At 45.5% G+C, this 17,380-nt stretch overlaps 2 protein-coding genes across 9 annotated transcripts in view; one reads left to right on the forward strand and one right to left on the reverse strand.

The window, feature by feature from the left end:
* The window catches only part of TOMM7 (translocase of outer mitochondrial membrane 7), a 540,985-nt gene that overhangs the window by 383,515 nt on the left and 140,090 nt on the right, over positions 1 to 17,380 (reverse strand). Inside the window, exon 1 of one of the 8 annotated variants that reach the window (XM_050783164.1) lies at positions 13,726 to 13,730. The exons of 6 other annotated variants lie outside the window; for them this stretch is intronic. The gene's annotated coding sequence lies outside the window, so the exon portion shown is untranslated. Of the gene's footprint in view, positions 1 to 11,116; positions 11,121 to 13,725; positions 13,731 to 17,380 lie in introns of those variants that run through there. One more of the 8 variants, XM_050783173.1, reaches the window with a different exon arrangement.
* GPNMB (glycoprotein nmb) overlaps positions 10,800 to 17,380 on the forward strand; it is a 73,010-nt gene continuing 66,429 nt past the window's right edge. The window contains exon 1 of the mRNA XM_050783134.1: positions 10,800 to 10,864. The gene's annotated coding sequence lies outside the window, so the exon portion shown is untranslated. The remainder of the gene's footprint in view (positions 10,865 to 17,380) is intronic.

The following is a 17,380-nucleotide window of genomic DNA, read 5'->3' on the forward strand; positions in this document are numbered from 1 at the left end:
GGATATCCTTGTTAACTTTTTGTCTCATTGATCTGTCTAATGTTGACAGTGGGGTGTTGCAGTCTCCCATTATTATTGTATGGGAGTCTAAGTCTCTTTGTAAGTCTCTAAGGACTTGCTTTATGAATCTGGGTGCTCCTGTATTGGGTGCATATATATTTAGGATAGTTAGCTCTTCCTGATGAATTGATCCCCTTACTATTATGTAATGGCCTTCTTTGTCTCTTTTGATCTTTGATGGTTTAAAGTCTGTTTTATCAGAGACTAGGATTGGAACCCCTGCTTTTTTTTGTTCTCCATTTGCTTGGTAGATCTTCATCCATCCCTTTATTTTGAGCCTATGTGTGTCTCTGCATGTGGGATGGGTCTCCTGAATACAGCAAACTGATGGCTGTTGACTCTTTATCCAGTTTGCCAGTCTGTGTCTTTTAATTGGACCATTTAGTCCATTTACATTTAAGGTTAATATTGTTATGTGTGAACTTGATCCTGTCATTATGATATTAACTGGTTATTTTGCTAGTTAGTTGATGCAGTTTCTTCCTAGCCTCGATGGTCTTTACATTTTGGCATGTTTTTGCATTGGCTGGTACCAGTTGTTCCCTTCCATATTTAGTGCTTCCTTCAGGGTCTCTTGTAAGGCAGGCCTGGTGGTGACAAAATCTCTAAGCATTTGCTTATCTGTAAAGGATTTTATTTCTCCTTCACTTATGAAACTAAGTTTGACTAGATATGAAATTCTGGGTTGAAAATTCTTTAAGAATGTTGAATATTGGCCCCCACTCTCTTCTGGCTTGTAGAGTTTCTGCTCAGAGATCTGCTGTTAGTCTGATGGGCTTCCCTTTGTGGGTAACCCGATCTTTCTCTCTGGCTGCCCTTAACAGTTTTTCCTTCATTTCAACTTTGGTGAATCTGATAATTATGTGTCTTGGAGTTGCTCTTCTCAAGGAGTATCTTTGTGGCGTTCTCTGTATTTCCTGAATTTGAATGTTGGCCTGCTTTACTAGGTTGGGGAAGTTCTCCTGGATGATATCCTGAAGAGTGTTTTCCAACTTGGTTCCATTTTCCCCGTCACTTTCAGGCACCCCAATCAGACGCAGATTTGGTCTTTTCACATAATCCCATACTTCTTGAAGGCTTTGTTCATTTCTTTTTCCTCTTTCTTCTTTAGACTTCTCTTCTCGCTTCATTTCATTCATTTGATCCTCAGTCGCCGATACTCTTTCTTCCAGTTGATCGAGTCAGTTACTGAAGCTTGTGCATTTGTCACGCATTTCTCGTGTCACGGTTTTTATCTCTGTCAGTTTGTTTATGGCCTTCTCTGCATTGATTATTCTAGTTATCCATTCTTCCATTCTTTTTTCAAGATTTTTAGTTTCTTTGCGCTGGGAACGTAATTCCTCCTTTAGCTCTGAGAAGTTTGATTGACTGAAGCCTTCTTCTCTCAACTTGTCAAAGTCATTCTCCATCCAGCTTTGATCTATTGCTGGCGATATGCTCCGTTCCTTTGGAGGGGGAGATGCGCTCTGATTTTGTGAATTTCCACCTTTTCTGCCCTGCTTTTTCCCCATCTTTGTGGTTTTATCTGCCTCTGGTCTTTGATGATGGTGACGTACTGATGGGGTTTTGGTGTGGGTGTCCTTCCTGTTTGTTAGTTTTCCTTCTAACAGTCAGGACCCTCAGCTGTAGGTCTGTTGGAGATTGCTTGAAGTCCACTCCAGACCCTGTTTGCCTGGGTATCGGGCTGCTGAAGATAGAATATTGCTGAACAGCGAGTGTACCTGTCTGATTCTTGCTTTGGAAGCTTCGTCTCAGGGATGTACCCCACCGTGTGAGGTGTGGGGTGTCGGTCTGCCCCTAGTGGGGGATGTCTCCCAGTTAGGCTACTCAGGAGTCAGGGACCCACTTGAGCAGGCAGTCTGTCCATTCTCAGATCTCAACCTCCGTGTTGGGAGATCCACTGCTCTCTTCAAAGCTGTCAGACAGGGTCGTTTGCATCTGCAGAGGTTTCTGCTGCTTTTTTTGTTTGTTTGTTTAGCTGTGCCCTGTCCCGAGTTGGAGTCTACAGAGACAGGCAGGCCTCCTTGAGCTGCTGTGGACTCCACCAAGTTCAAGCTTCCCAGCGGCTTTGTTTACCTACTTAAGCCTCAGCAATGGCGGATGCCCCTCCCCCAGCCTCGCTGCTGCCTTGCCATTAGATCGCAGACTGCTGTGCTAGCAATGAGGGAGGCTCCGTGGGTGTGGGACCCTCCCAGCCAGGTGTGGGATATAATCTCCTGGTGTGCCATTTGCTAAGACCCTTGGTAAAGCGCAGTATTGGGGTAGGAGTTACCCTATTTTCCAGGTGGTGTGTGTCTCAGTTCCCCTGGCTAAGAAAAGGGATTCCCTTCCCCCTTGCACTTCCCAGGTGAGGCGATGCCTTGCCCTGCTTCAGCTCTCGCTGGTTGGGCTGCAGCAGCTGACCAGCACCAATTGTCCGGCACTCCCTAGTGAGATGAACCCAGTACCTCAGTTGAAAATGCAGAAATCACCCATCTTCTGTGTCACTCACGCTGGGACCTGGAGACTGGAGCTGTTCCTATTCGGCCATCTTGCTCCACCCCCAAACCTCTTTTCTTTATAAATTACCCAGTCTTTATAAGCAGTGTGAGAATGGACTAATACAAGCACCAAATTCAGAATAGTGTTTACCTAGGGAAAGAAACAAAGGAATGGGATCTGAAAGGAACAGACAGGGAGCTTTATATGTGACTTAAAAAAAAAAAAAAAAAAAAGCTTAATATGATAAGCATAAAATTTGACAGTGGGAGCTGGGCATGATGGCACAAACCTGTAGTCCCTGCTACTTGGGAGGCTGAGGCAGGAGGATCACTTCGGCCCAGGAGGTCAAGGCTGCAGTGAGTCATGATCACACCACTGCACTCCAGCCTGCATGACAGAGTGGGACGCTGTCTCAAAAAAAAATTTTTTTTTAATTGATGCTGGGTGATGAGTAGTACATAGTAATACTCTGTTAACAATTTTCTGTACTTTCCCACATGCTTGAAATAAGTTTGCAAACTTTTGTATATTTGATTTAGGGGGAAAATGCCTTTTTCTCCACCCTAACTTGTGTATTATCAAGTCACTTTCAGATTTCTGCAGTTATCACTGTGAACCCACTGGTTTGCCAAATTGTGTCCAAGACTGTTGGATTAAATATGCCATACTGATGAGGCTTGTCATTCAAACACTGAAGCACAGGAGTGAAACTAAAGAACTGACTGTAGTGGTGGAAAATGTAATTTTTGCTATCAGACTAACGAAATATAAAAGGTACACATTTGTGGAACAAGATAAAAATATTTGATTCACTAGTTGTGTGTTTGTTTCTCTAATTACACTGGACGAGGAAAATAATCTAGAATCAACATATTAAGTAGTTACCTTGAGGCTCTTTTCTCAACCACACATCATTAACCACCTGGAAATCTCCAATTTCCAAATCTCAACCACACACCATCAACCACCTGGAAATCCTGTTTCCTGGTTATTTACAACGCAAGCAGCACTTAGCCCTGGCAGCAGAGAAGCAGAAGAATTGAGGAATTCTCTGCCACTCCTGTAGTATCCTTTAACAGGTTAAGGGGTTGTCAGGCTTCTTTTTTAAATTTGTAAACCTATTTGAATCAATTTGTGACTCCTGAGTTCCGGCCCCGCAGAGAGTTCAGAGAGACGCAGAGCGCGGCCCGCTCCCCCAGGGCCTTCCAGGGCGGGTGAACTGTGGGGCCCAGGCCGGCGGCTGAGCTGGGGTCCCCGGGCCGGCAGGTGAGCTGGGCAGATGAGCTAGGGGCCCCGGACTGGCTGCGCCCTCTGCCCTGCAGACACAGGGGGCCCTGCTGTGGCTGCCCACTGGCCGGGCGCAGGCCTTGAAGCCGAGGCGCACCTCTCTTCCCCACCCCACCTCGGTGACTGATGGCGGCGGCCTCTTCCTGCCCGGACCCCGCCGCCTGGTCTCCTGCCCGGCCTCGACGAAACCCCGCCGAGCCGCCGGGCCCAGCGCCTCTGAGTGGCGGCGGGAGAGGAGGGCCGGCCGGGAAGCATGGCGGCCGCCTGAACGCCGCGCGGCGGAGACCGTTAGGGTGTGCGGGGCCCGGGAAGGCGATCTCGGGACGCAGGCAAGCTCGGCCGCCTCTTTAGACCTCGGAGCCGCGCAGGTCCGGGCCCCGGTGACCACTCTGTTCCCACTGGACGAGACCTACCGAGTCCTGAGGACAACGGACAAAGGCCTTAACGGGCTTGGGAGGTGAGCGAAGTCCCGACCCACGACGGGTGGAACAGTTAGCGGCCTTCGGGCGGTTGGTCTCGTTCTACCAGAGCTTGCTGTCGGAAGAGAGAAATGGTAGAATGACAAGCCACGTCTGGCCCCTTGGAAATGCCCACCACCCCTTGGGAAGATTTACTGGCCGTTTATGGAAGACCTGTGTATATATCATGAAAAAGCTGCTCTCAACACCACCCCAACCTTTTAATAGAAAACATTTGCCACATCTAGCCCTTCTAGATGGAAAGAGGTTGCTGATGTATGATAAAGTTAGAAAATCACACATCTTGTAAATTCTCATATGTTTAAAAGAAATCATAGAAAATAAATGTCTTCTGGAGACGACTTTTGGAAATGCAGTTGTTAGACGACCTCTGGAAGCGATACGTCCACGTTTGTTAAGTGGTTTAGAGGACGTGGAGTTGAAAGACCTGAGAAGGAAAAGAAGAAGCCTCTATGCCAGACTGGTCATATTTAGAAGACATTTTCATGTTCTATCCATTGTTTTGTGTGCATTTTATTCCTCACCACTGTATATATAGTTGACAATGCTAAGCTTTTTTGAAATGTCTGTTCTTTTTAGATATTCTGAAGTGCCTGATATATGTAGAAAAAATAACCTTTTGTAAATATCTTTTTGTTACATTTCATATGAAATATTGTTTGGTGGGGGAATGGCCCAATCACCTGTTGAGTAATACTCATTGTGTTTGTGCAGTGGTTCAGGGGAGGAGGGGGAAGTGCAGAGAGCTCTATGCCACTGTGCTTACAGCGAGGCAAGATTAATCATTATCTCTGCGCATTTTACTTTACTTATCTGTGTATATAGTGTACATAAAGGACAGACAAGTCCTAATTTACAACAACTAGTCTTTCTAGATGTTAAAGAGGTTGCCAGTGTATGACAAAAGTAGAGTTAGGAAACGAATATATTTTGTACGTTTTGTTGTAGAAGTCCTAGGAAAGATTGTCTTCTGAAAATTTGAGCATTCTTGCCCACTGGGGTGATGGAGATGGGAAAGGTTCTAGGCCAAAATGTTCACATTTGGAAGACTCTTTCAAATTGGAACTGTTGTTACATGTTTGCAGTTTATTCAAGACTGCTGTGTACATAGTGGACAAATTAACTCCTTACTTGAAACATCTAGTCTATCTAGATGTTTAGAAGTGCCCGATGTATGTTAAATGTAGAGGTAGTAAAATACCACTTTGTAAATATATTTTTGCTAAAATTCATAGGGAATGCTGTCTTTTGGAAACTGAATTGTGAAGCCACCTTTGTAAGCAGTATAGTACTCTCTGTACTTGTTCAGTGGTTTAGAGTATATGGGAGGGAAGATATTGCAAAAGGTAGTATGCTAGTGTGTTCATACTTGGACATTTTCAGACACCATTTTTTGTATGTTTTGTGCATGTATCTAGATGTTAAAGAGGTTGCCAGTGTATGACAAAGTATTTAGTATAATTAGCATATTTTGTAAAAAAGAATTTGTGACTCTTTATGACTCACACCTCTTCACAAGAAAAAAAAATAAGACATTACTTGAATTATCTATTATTTCAGAAACTTCTCAACTCAGAGACATTTACATAATTCGGTGGACTCAGCATATAGTCCAATATAAGGAAAAGGTTGCTTGATTGGTTAGATTGTTATTCCTCAATATTAAGGACCCATCAAATGCTACACTTAAGGATTCAATCCTAACACCTACCCTGTAGGTTTGGAATCAGGCTCTGAAGGATCACGGGAAGTTCCAGGTAAATGATCAATGCTCAAGCAAAAGAGGGAGAGGAAAAGAATAGAAACATTTCATACAAATTCAAATGGTGACAGGTGCAAAGACCAAGAAAGGAGTGCATTAAAACGCTAGAGAGTAGAGTGAATGCAGTCATTAGGGGCTACAGCCTGTGGTAACTTCCCAGAGGAAATGAATTTGAGTAGTTTTGAGAGGGAAGTGAAATCATAGTGGGAAGGAGAAATAGCCAAAATAGAAGTCACCTTCTCATAGAGACAAAATGAGCCTGTGGAGATTACATTAACCTTAGATAGAGTTTGAAAATATTCTTTAGATAAAGAATATTTACTACCTTGCTGAAATTAGGCAGGTTAACTTTTCTAAGTATCACCTGTAAAATATGTAATACCCACCATCTAGTGATTTTGTGAATATTAAATGAAAAAATTAAGTGCTTAGCAGAGAAATTATGCTCTATTCTGTCATTGAGAAAAATAATGCTTGTTCACTATAGAGGATTCCAGTCACATAGAAATACATAAAATGGGTCGGGTGTGGTGGCTCATGCCTGTAAGCCCAGCCCTGTGGGAGGCCGAGGTGGGAGGATCACCTGAGTTTAGGAGTTCCAGACCAGCCTCGGCGACATGGTGAAACTCCATCTCTACAAGAAATACAAAAAATTAGCCGAGAATGGTGGTGTGTGCCTGTAGTCCCAGCTACTTGAGACGCTAAGGTGGGAGGATCGCCCGAACCAAGAAGGCAGTGGTTGCAGTAAGCCAAGACAGCCTGGGTGGCAGAGTGAGACTCCTGTCTAAAAAAAAAAAAAATACAGAAAATTAAAATTATATTCTACCTTCCCAATAACAGTCTTTAATGTTTTATACACATTTCTCCAATGTTTATCCAGTCTCATAATTATTATCAATGTTATACTATTTGCATCGCACACTGTCACCAGGCTGGAGTGCAGTGGCGTGATCTCAGCTCACTGCAACCTCCACCTCCCAAATTCAAGCTATTCTGCCTCAGCCTCCCAAGTAGCTGGGACTACATGCGCAAGCCATCATGCCTGGCTAATTTTTGTGTTCTTAGTAGAGACGGTGTTTCACCGTGTTGGCCAGGATGGTCTCGATCTCTTGACCTCGTGATCCGCCCACCTTGGCCTCCCAAAGTGCTGGAATTACAGGCATGGGCCACCATGTCCGGCTAACATGCCTGTTTTTAAAGGCATGTAGTATTCCATTATATTTCCATTGTTTAATTGATTTAACCATGCCCCTAGTTCTGAGCCAATAAAGCTTCAATAGAACTTTCTAGAAATATATCTTTGAACAATACAGGAACGTTTTGTAAGTGAAAATGTTGAGTTGGAAAGTATGAACAATTTTAATTTTAATATATTTTGTTAAATTGCTCCCTACCTCCATCCTCCCCACAGTATACATCCTGAAATCAGAAAAAAGTCTCATATTTCAAAGGGGAGCAAATAATGAGTTTGCCATAATTGAATACACATAGCAATAAGAGCCATGGGGATTGGGGGTTTGATCAGCAGTGTTTTCATAAGTCCCTTGCAGGGAGCCCCCTGGACCAGCATTGCATGAACATTGCTTTGAGTCTTCTGGACTTTTTTTTCCCCCCATCAAAACCAGAGAAAATGTCCGGGCACATGGCCCATACCTGTAATCCCAGCACTTTGGAAGGCCGAGGCGGGTGGATCACCTGAGATCAGAAGTTCAAGACCAGCCTGGCCAACACGACGAAATCCCAACTCCACTAAAAATACAAAAATTAGGTAGGCATGGTGGTGGGCACCTGCAATCCCAGCTACTTGGGAGGCTGAGGCAGAATTGCTTGAACCTGGGAGGCAGAGGTTGCAGTGAGCCGACATTACACCACTGCACTCCAGCCTGGGCAACAGAGCGAGACTCCATCTAACAAACAACAACAACAACAAATATTTGGAGGGAAAGGACTTTCAGCTGCTCTGAAGATGACATCAAGCATTGATCTGCTCTGCAGACCAATTTTTACAATATCTAATGGTACTGAATGTATGAGCCTGTCATTCACCCCAGAGATGAATCTCGACAAAACAGAAGGGAAAAAAAATTTTACTTGTAGAAAGTAACACCTTATACAGCTCACTGGTCCCCACAAAAGTGAACAGAGGTGACTCTAAGACAACTCCAGCTTTCTAACTACCCAAGCAGCTTCTAAAAAGCCAAACCTGAGACCAAAATGAGTACAAGCTGCAACAGGGAGAAGAAAACTCAAATAGGGGAAGAGAGAACCATCCCCACATGATTTCGTCACCTCCTGGCCTTGCATATTTCTTTATAGACTTAGATTCCATGGCCCATGGCTATAATCACTCTTTTGAAAATGTGTTAACTTCAACTCCTCTGTCTCCTCTTCTTCCAAGCACTCGGCTGGCCAACATGTGCCCCTGGGAGGCTGTCTCCTCTGCCCAGCCCACCTGTAGGGTGGAGGGCTGCACAGGAAAGTGCCCTGTGAGGTTGCTGCCTGCCACCTCAGTGACCCTGGGCTGCAGTCCATGTGGCACCTCCAGTGGGCTCAGCACCTGTTCCCACAGCAGCAAGCCCACACCTTCACCACTGTCTTCTCATCTGTCCTCTCTCTGAGGAATGGCCCACCTCCTGCTTCACAGAGAAAACAGAAGGCATCACAGAGGACACTGGTCACTGTCACCTGTACTCCAAGGCCAGCCACACATGCTGGATGACACCCACAATCAACACCCTCTTCTCCTGCATTCCCTGGTCTCCCTCTTCACCAAGTCATGGAAGGAAACATGACCCAGGCTGGGCCAGAAAGCATCCTCTCTGGGACTTCCTCTCTTGTTCCCAGCCTTCATTGGTCCCAGCTACTTGGGAGGCTGAGGCAGGAGGATTTCTTGAGCCTAGGAGGTTGAGGCCAACCTAGACAACATAGTAATACCCCATCTCTACAAAAATTAGCTGGATGTGGTGGCACATGCCTGTAGTCCCAGCTACGTGAGAGGACTGCTTGAGCCCAGGAGGTTGAGACTGTAGTGAGTGGTGATCGCATCACTGCACTCCAGCCTTGGTGATGGAGTGAGACCCTGTCTCAGAAAAGAGGATGGGGGCTGTGGACTCATGCCTGTAATCCCAGCACTTTGGGAGACCGAGGCAGGCAGATCACTTGAGGTCAGGAATTCGAGACCAGACTGGGCAATATGGTGAAACCCCATCCCTACTAAAAATTCAAAAATTAGCTAGGCATGGTGGTAGGCGCCCATAATTCCAGCTACTCGGAAGGCTGAGCCATGAGAATCGCTTGAACCCAGGAAGCAGAGGTTGCAATGAGCCGAGCACCACTGCATTCCAGCCTGGGTGATAGAGCAAGACTCAGTCAGAAAAAAATAAAAAGCCAACTCATACAGATTTGGGAACAGCTGGACATAGAAACAGGTCTCTCTCTCTCTCAGAAACAGGTCTCTCTCTGTCTCTCTCTCTCTCTCTCTCTCTCTCTCTCTCACACACACACACACACACACACACACACACACACACACCCCCTATCTCTCTCCTCTCTCTCTCTCTCTCCTTCTTTCTCTCTATCTTCTTCTCTCCCTCCCTCCCCTCTCCCCCCGCCACATCCCCCCACCTACTGCTAGCTTGCTTTCTTCTTGAGCAGCCTGGTCGTGGCAAATATGGGCACCTGGGCACCAACAATTCATGGCTTTTGTTACTTTTACAGACAGCAATTCCAGAAGAAAGTGACTAGATCCAGAAGGTGGTCAGAGAGGATGGTATCTGGCCCAGCTTGAGTCATGTGTGCTTTCCTAAAAGCTGTGGCCAAAGTGACTCTGATTGGCAAGCCTAGGCAACTGGCCTAACCCTTGTAGTAGGAAAGGTGAGGGTCATCCTCTCCAGATCCAGTTCCTGAAAGGAAAAGGTGAGACCTGACAGAAATGAATAATTATCTTCTGAGGCCTGTCTAATGAACATCTGCCATTCTTTTTATCCACCCAGTACTTTTGAACATTTATTCTGTGTGAGTCTCAACCACCTATGGAAGCCAGATCTTGTCCCCAGCCTCCCTTGCAGCTACAGCACAGGCATGTGACCTACACGTTGCTAACCAGATACAATGGCAGACGGTGGATCTGGAAGCTGGTGGCCCAATGAAGGAGGCAAGCTGCAGAATCCATCCTGGCAACCGTGAGGGAGATGGGCCAGGCCCCTGCTGACCACATGTGAAGAGTGGCAAGAAAGAAGACTTGGACTTGGCTTAAGTTACTTTCAATCCATTTCACTTCGAAATCAGAAAACAAGCCATAAAAAAGGACACGAGTTGGTGGATATGGCTCCCCATGGCTGCATTAGTTTATTATGAAATTGTACCCAAACTCTTTAAGTACAGAAGCCCATGAGAAATGAAGAATCTTCTAGGGCAGAGATGTTCAGAACCAGGGCTCACTGCCTTTTATGCTATTTTGGTGGAGGGAGAGGAGAGAACCACATCAGCACTTAAGTGTCTCCCACAGAGCCACTATTTCATGCAATCCCAGGGGCACAATCATACTGTGGTCTGTGGAGTCCCTGGAAATTGTGCTAAGTGGCAACTCTGTTCTACCCTATCCTTATCCTTGTTGCCCCACTTACAGATGTCTGTGTTCTTTTTCTTATGACATCATTGACCTACTTAAGGCTTTGAGTACCGCAGGCCTGGCCATGCCCACCACAGTGGGGTCAGCTCACGCCCAGGCCAGCAGCAGCAGTGGCACTTCCACCAGACCAGCTCTGTGAGGACGTGGGTGTTGTTCATTGTTGAGGTATAATTTACGAGGCCTAGTTCCTGGTTCTTCCAGAGAGTCTGTCTGAGAAATCAACATTCTCTAACCCATTCCTTTTGGGTTATCTAGCAAAAGGTGAATTCCATTGTCAGCACCTAAGAACCGCACCTGCTGGACCCTCCTTTATATTTATATATATATTTCTTGAATTGTCTCCTTTTATGTTATTTTTCTTAGGTGAATAGACCCTCCTTCTTGAGGCACTCTCTTCTGTTGACTTCTGTGACTCTGCCCCCTCCTGGTTCTCTGTCCCCTCTTTGGACACTCCTTCATGGCCTCCTTTGCCAAGCCCTCCTCCCCTGCCTGGCCACTTTAAGACTGGAATCATTCAGGGCTCTGCCTGGGTGGTTTTCTCTTTATAATTCCTTCACAAGAACCCCCTTTCACCCACTCAACTGAGTAAACTTCTCCTTCAAGTCTTAGCGAAACTATCACGTCAGAGAGCTTATCCCTGCAACTTCATTCTGAACTTGGTCCACTATTCCAGTCTCTCGACTCACCATTTTCCCTTACAGCATTTGTACTGAAGTGACCAATGCTAGTTGACCCTGCATGGGCAGCCTGGACACAGCATTGTTATCTAGGAAACACATTTGCGTTCAAAGCCACTCTGATCTCTTAAATAACTCTTTCTTTTCCTTGCCCCTTCTCTCCTTCCTTCTCTTCCTCCAGTCTCTTCACTAACTTTTAACACTTTATCGACTTCAGGTTCAAACACTTGGTCAGTTAGGGAAGCCACCTTGTTGAAGAGTAATGTGTCACAGTACTGCCAAGTGACCCCAGCCGCAAGATGTGGGGAAGGGAGAGCATGTCTTTGCACTGCTTCTGAGTAGGATACTTGCTTACTTAAGAACGAGGGTCTCTTCCTTCCCATGCTGAGTGGAAGCAGGCCAGGGCACAGGTTGCCATCTTGGCCAGGTGTCTGCTGTGGGCTTGTCCCACAAGAGCTAATAGACTGGCGAAGTCAGAGGCAAGAAGACAGGGCATGCTGGGCACAGTGGCTCTCGCCTATAATCCCAGCACTTTGGGAGGCTGAGGCAGGTGGATCACCTGAAGTCAGAAGTTCAAGATCAGCCCAGTCAACATGGTGAAACCCTGTCTCTACTAAAAATACAAAAATTAGCTGGGCTTGGTGGCAGGCACCTGTAATCCCAGCTACCCAGGAGGCTGAGGCAGGAGAATTGCCTGAACCCGGAGGCAGACGTTGTGGTGAGATGAGATTGATGGAACCATTGCACTCCAGCCTGGGCAACAAAAGCGAAACTCTGCCTCAAAAAAAAAAAAAAGAAGAAGAAGGCAAAGCAAGGCCATTCTCACCATGAGTTTCATTAAACTTGATTTGGCCACTGTTGCCACAGATATGCTACATATCTCTTCCAAACACAAGGATCGTATTTCTTTTTATTACGTTGTAAGGAGAATCAAAGTTAGCAAACCCTTTCCATTCTGAGCTACAGAACAGACAAGAGTACAGTTTCATCTCTTGCTTTTTGGGTAGGTTCTCAAGCAGAACTGGGTTCTTTAGAAATAATAGTCTCTTCCTATTCCTATCCCTACCAACATTCTCCACCAATAGTACTTTTTTTTTTTTTTTTTTTTTTTTTGAGACAGAGTTTCACTCTTGTCACCCAGGCTGGTGTGCAATGGCACGATCTCAGCTCACTGCAACCTCTGCCTCCCGGGTTCAAGCAATTCTCCTGCCTCAGCCTCCCATGTAGCTGAGATTATAGATGTGTGCACCACGTCCCACTAATTTTTGTATTTTTAGTAGAGACAGGGTTTCACTATGTTGGTCAGGCTGGTCTCGAACTCCTGACCTCAAGTGATCCGCCTGCCTTGGCCTCCCAAAGTGCCGGGATTACAGACGTGAGCCACTTTGCCTGGCAACAGTGATTATTTTTAAATTAACTTCCCCCCACAGACTCTATTCTTTAAATAAACTTGACTGAGATATAATTTACATAAATTGTAATGTGTAGAGTTTGGAGGAATTGGTGGATTGTGAAAGCCCCACCAACCTCAAGATCTAGGATATCCAGCTCCCAAAGTTTCCTCAGGACCCATGCAGTCAAGGCTCCTTTCCTCCATCCTTGGGCAGTCACTGACCTGCCTTTCTGTTACTATAGATTAGACTGCATTTTCTAGAACTTTCATATTAAAGGAATCATGTAGCATGGAGTCTTTTGGACTGGCTGCTTTCACTGGGAATGATTGTTTTGAAAGTCATTCATTTGGTTCCTTGTGTCAGTTGTTTGCTATTTCTTTTTAATTGCTAGTAGTGTGCCATTTTATGGATTTAATCTGTTTATCCATCCATTTGTTGATGAGCATGGGTTGTTTCAGTTTTTGGTACTTGTGAATAAAGCTGCTATAAACATTTGCGTGCAATTCTTTGTGTAGACGCTTACTCTTTTTTTTTTTTTTTTTTGAGACGGAGTCTCGCTGTGTCGCCCAGGCTGGAGTGCAGTGGCCAGATCTCAGCTCATTGCAAGCTCCGCCTCCCGGGTTTTTACACCATTCTCCTGCCTCAGCCTCCCGAGTAGCTGGGACTACAGGCGCCCGCCACCTCGCCTAGCTAGTTTTTTGTATTTTTTAGTAGAGACGGGGTTTCACCGTGTTAGCCAGGATGGTCTCGAACTCCTGACCTCGTGATCCGCCCGTCTCGGCCTCCCAAAGTGCTGGGATTACAGGCTTGAGCCACCGCGCCCGGCCGACGCTTACTCTTTTACAAACTTGCACCTAAGTGAAAAAAGACTTGTCCTTACAAGTCTTCTGCTCTGCCCTGGACTCCCTGGGTAATCCACATAGGCCCTTCCTCTCCTCTTGTCCTTGCCCTGCGCCTCCCACCTAAGCTGAAACCCACTGCTGGGGCTGGGGATCAGGGCTATGGTCTCACTGGCCTTCAGTAATAGGGAAAATGTCATCAGTATGCTGGCAAATACCAAGCCCGGCCTAAGGCATGGCTGCAGCTGTGGCCGAGTGCAGCCCCATTTGCTGTGGACGCCACCAACAGGGGAGCCTGGGTGAGAGCAGCACATTTTAAAGACCTCTTGCCCCATTTCCCTCGTTTTTCAGTATTTCTCACATCTTGAAGCTGTCCATGCTTTGTCTCCAACCTCCCACCAAAAATCCCTCTCCTCACCCAACCCTTGACTCCTTCGCACCCCACCCGGACTTGGATCAGTTCTTTTCCTCTCTCATTAGTCACTCTCGTCTCCAGGCCTTCTCCCATTTCACCTCCCCCAGCCATCAAGAACTTCAATTTATAGTGTAAGACTCACCAGCCAGGCTGGGCATGGTGGCTCATGCCTGTAATCCCAGCACTTTGGGAAGCCAAGACGTTCGAGACCAGCCCAGCCAATATAGTGAAACCCCATCTCTACTAAAAAAAATACAAAAAATTAGCCAGGCGTGGTGGTGGGTGCCTGTAATCCCAGCTACTCAGAAGGCTGAGGCAGGAGAATCGCTTGAACCTAGGAGGCGAAGGTTGCAGTGAGCCGAGATCGCGCCACTGCACTCCAGCCCCAGAGACAGTGTGAGGCTCCATCTCAAAAAAAAAACAAAAAAAGACTCACCAGCCAAACAGGTAGGCCCGAACCCCTCTGCCTCAGTTAGGCTTGGCTGAATGTAATAATGACACCCAAAATAACAGAAGCTCGAGCTACAGAGGTTTTTTTTCTCTCTCCCATCATGGAGTCCATAGGTGAGTAGTCCAGAACCAGAATGATGGCATTCTGGTTTCTTGAACACCAGAAACTAGACTCCCTCTGTCTTCTGCTCTGCCATCTTTGCACATGACATCCATCCTTAAGGATGCCACCTAATCCAAAATGGCAGCTGAAGCTCCAGGCCCTTTTTACCATCCACCTTCCAGGAGGAGGGAGAAAGAGCACAAGAGTTAAGCAGCATGTAACTACCTTGTTGAAAGTCACTTCTCCTGCCCTCTCACCTGGGAGAAATGACAAGGGCTACCTCAAGCTGCAAGAGAAGCTGGGGAGTGCGTGAAAAGGCAGTCACTGAGCTGTGGGTATGGCTGCCCCAAAGAAAGCTAGGAAGAGAGGCATGAATAATGGTGACTTTCAGCTTCCACCCCCACAGATGAAGGTAGAAGTTGGCATAGCAGGGCCTGCGTGAGCTCTCCCTTAGGAGAGCAGGAGGAAGAATGAGGCACTCCAAAGTCTGGTAATGTGATGCTGTCATTTATGCCCATGACATTTACATGCTTATTTGTTTGATGTCTGTCTCCCCCTCCCCACACTGCTCAGCCATCAACCGCATGAATCGTCAGTAAATCTGACCACAGCCTGGCATGAAGCCCAGCCCAAAGAAGACAATTAATACATAATTTGTGGATTGAAGGGAGATTTCTCATTGAACAAAGTGAGCCTTTCTTTGTTGGTATGGACAATTCTCAGTCAAATAAATTTAGTGGGATCTAAGCTATAAAACTATCAGCTCTGGACAAATGTGACAAAATCTGAAAGACGAAAGAAGAAGCATATCTTTATTCCAATTTATTAAACTAAATAACACTGCTGATTGTCAAATCCACTACCAAGCACATGCTGATTGGCGCTCTAAACATATGCTACTAATTCACTGCTATTTGGTGCACAATTTATGTCCGTGTTCTTTGAATCCCTTATTGTTGAGGTATAATTTATGAGCAGTAAAATACACCTATTTCCAATGGGGTTCAGTGAGTTTTGACAACTGTATACACCTGTGTAAACACTGCCACTCTCAAGATATAGGGCAATTCCATCACCCAAGAAAGTTTTCTCTTGCCTCTTTGCAAGCAGTCCCCCAGTCTCTGCTCCATAGCGCTCGCTGGTCCGCTTTCTCTTGCTGTAGATGAATGTTGCCTGTTCTAGAAGTTCACAGTTTGAGTCTGGCTTCTTTCACTCAGTGGAATGTTTCTGAGATTCCTGCATGTTATTACCATGTATCAATAGTTCATTAATTTTTATTGCCGAGTAGTACTCCTATGTTTAGATGTCATAGTTTGTTCATTACTCACTTGTTGACAGGTCGTTCCTACTTTTGGGCTCTTATTAATAAAGCTGCTATAAACATTTGCATACAGATTTGGTGTGGACATATGTTTTCCGTTCTCTGTAGTAAACTCTTAGAAGTGGAATGGTTGGGTCATATGGTCCGTGTATGCTTAACATTTAAGTTGCCAGATTCAGCAAAAAACAAAAACAGAACACTCAGTTAAATTTGAATTTCAGATAAACAATGTATAATTTTAGTATAAGTCCTATGCAATATTTGAGACACATTGACACTAGAAAACTATTCACTGTTTATCTGACATTCACAGTTAACTGAACGTTCTATATTTTATCTGGCAACCCTATTTTAAATACTCCAGCAAAATCACCAAGTTTGGTTACAGCCTGGCTCTATCATATTTATTGAGTAATGAAGGTTTGTAATCATAGTTTTAAACAACACAGAAAACTACGTAATTAAAAGTGAACGCTCTGGTGGTAGTTGCAAAAGCCTGTGAACATACTGAAAAAACTTCACTGCACACTTCATGTGGGTGAATGGTATGGTATTCAAATATATCCTGACAAAGCTGCTTAAAAATAAAGAAGTGATAGCTCTCTCTCTTCATAGCGTCTTCTCCCTTCCCATTTGAAATACCCCTCCCAAGAGGTCATCGCTGTGAAGTCTGGTGGGCATTCATCCCTTTTCCTGGCAGCATGCTCAGGCTGCACGGGCAGTCTGCAGTTAACTGTCCATCACCGGTACCCACTCTGCAGGCTCCCAGGGGAGATGCCGGAACTACATTTCCCAGAGTCCCTTTCACCTCGTGGTTCCATGTTCAAGTTGGCTTGCAAACGTTTCCTGCTCAATATCTGCAAGAAGGAAGGAGAGAGGCCATTCTTCTCCGGAGGCCGCTCCCCTCAGGCAGGTGGGAAACAAGAGGTTGCAGCGGCCCGCCACAACCTTGTGTGAGATGAAGCAAGGACCCTTCCTTTTTTTAGAGGCCTGTGGACCCTAACCATGGAAATAAATCTTAAGTTCCTTTAGGGGCAATTCCAGGCACCTAGCTAACCCTGAGAAGTAAATAAATAACTTGTTAAACAAGAAGATGATAGTAGCCTAAAACAATAGCTAAAGAAGTTGGAGTCCCAGAGATGTTTGCTTTCCCTATAGAAATTAAAGATGGTATCTTTGAGTATGTCCCTGAGTTGTCTTTCAGAGGCTTGGGCCCCCGACTGAGGACCCCCCAAACAGATCAGGGACATGGCAGATAGACCCCAGATAAGGGGGAAGTGAGGACTAAACTTTATTGTCCTTTGTTCAAAGTTATTTCCTGAAGGGCTTGGAGAAAGTCACTCCCCCTAACCAGTTAACTACTGACTTCACATTTTTAAACAAAGCTTCTCTTCCTTAGCCAATTGCAAACCAGAAGATGTTTAAATGTACCTATGATATGTAAGCCCCTTGCTTCAATATATCTCACCCTTTTTGGCCAAA

Source organism: Macaca thibetana, chromosome 3, assembly GCF_024542745.1.
Source record: "Macaca thibetana thibetana isolate TM-01 chromosome 3, ASM2454274v1, whole genome shotgun sequence".
NCBI classification, from domain to species: Eukaryota; Metazoa; Chordata; class Mammalia; order Primates; family Cercopithecidae; genus Macaca; species Macaca thibetana.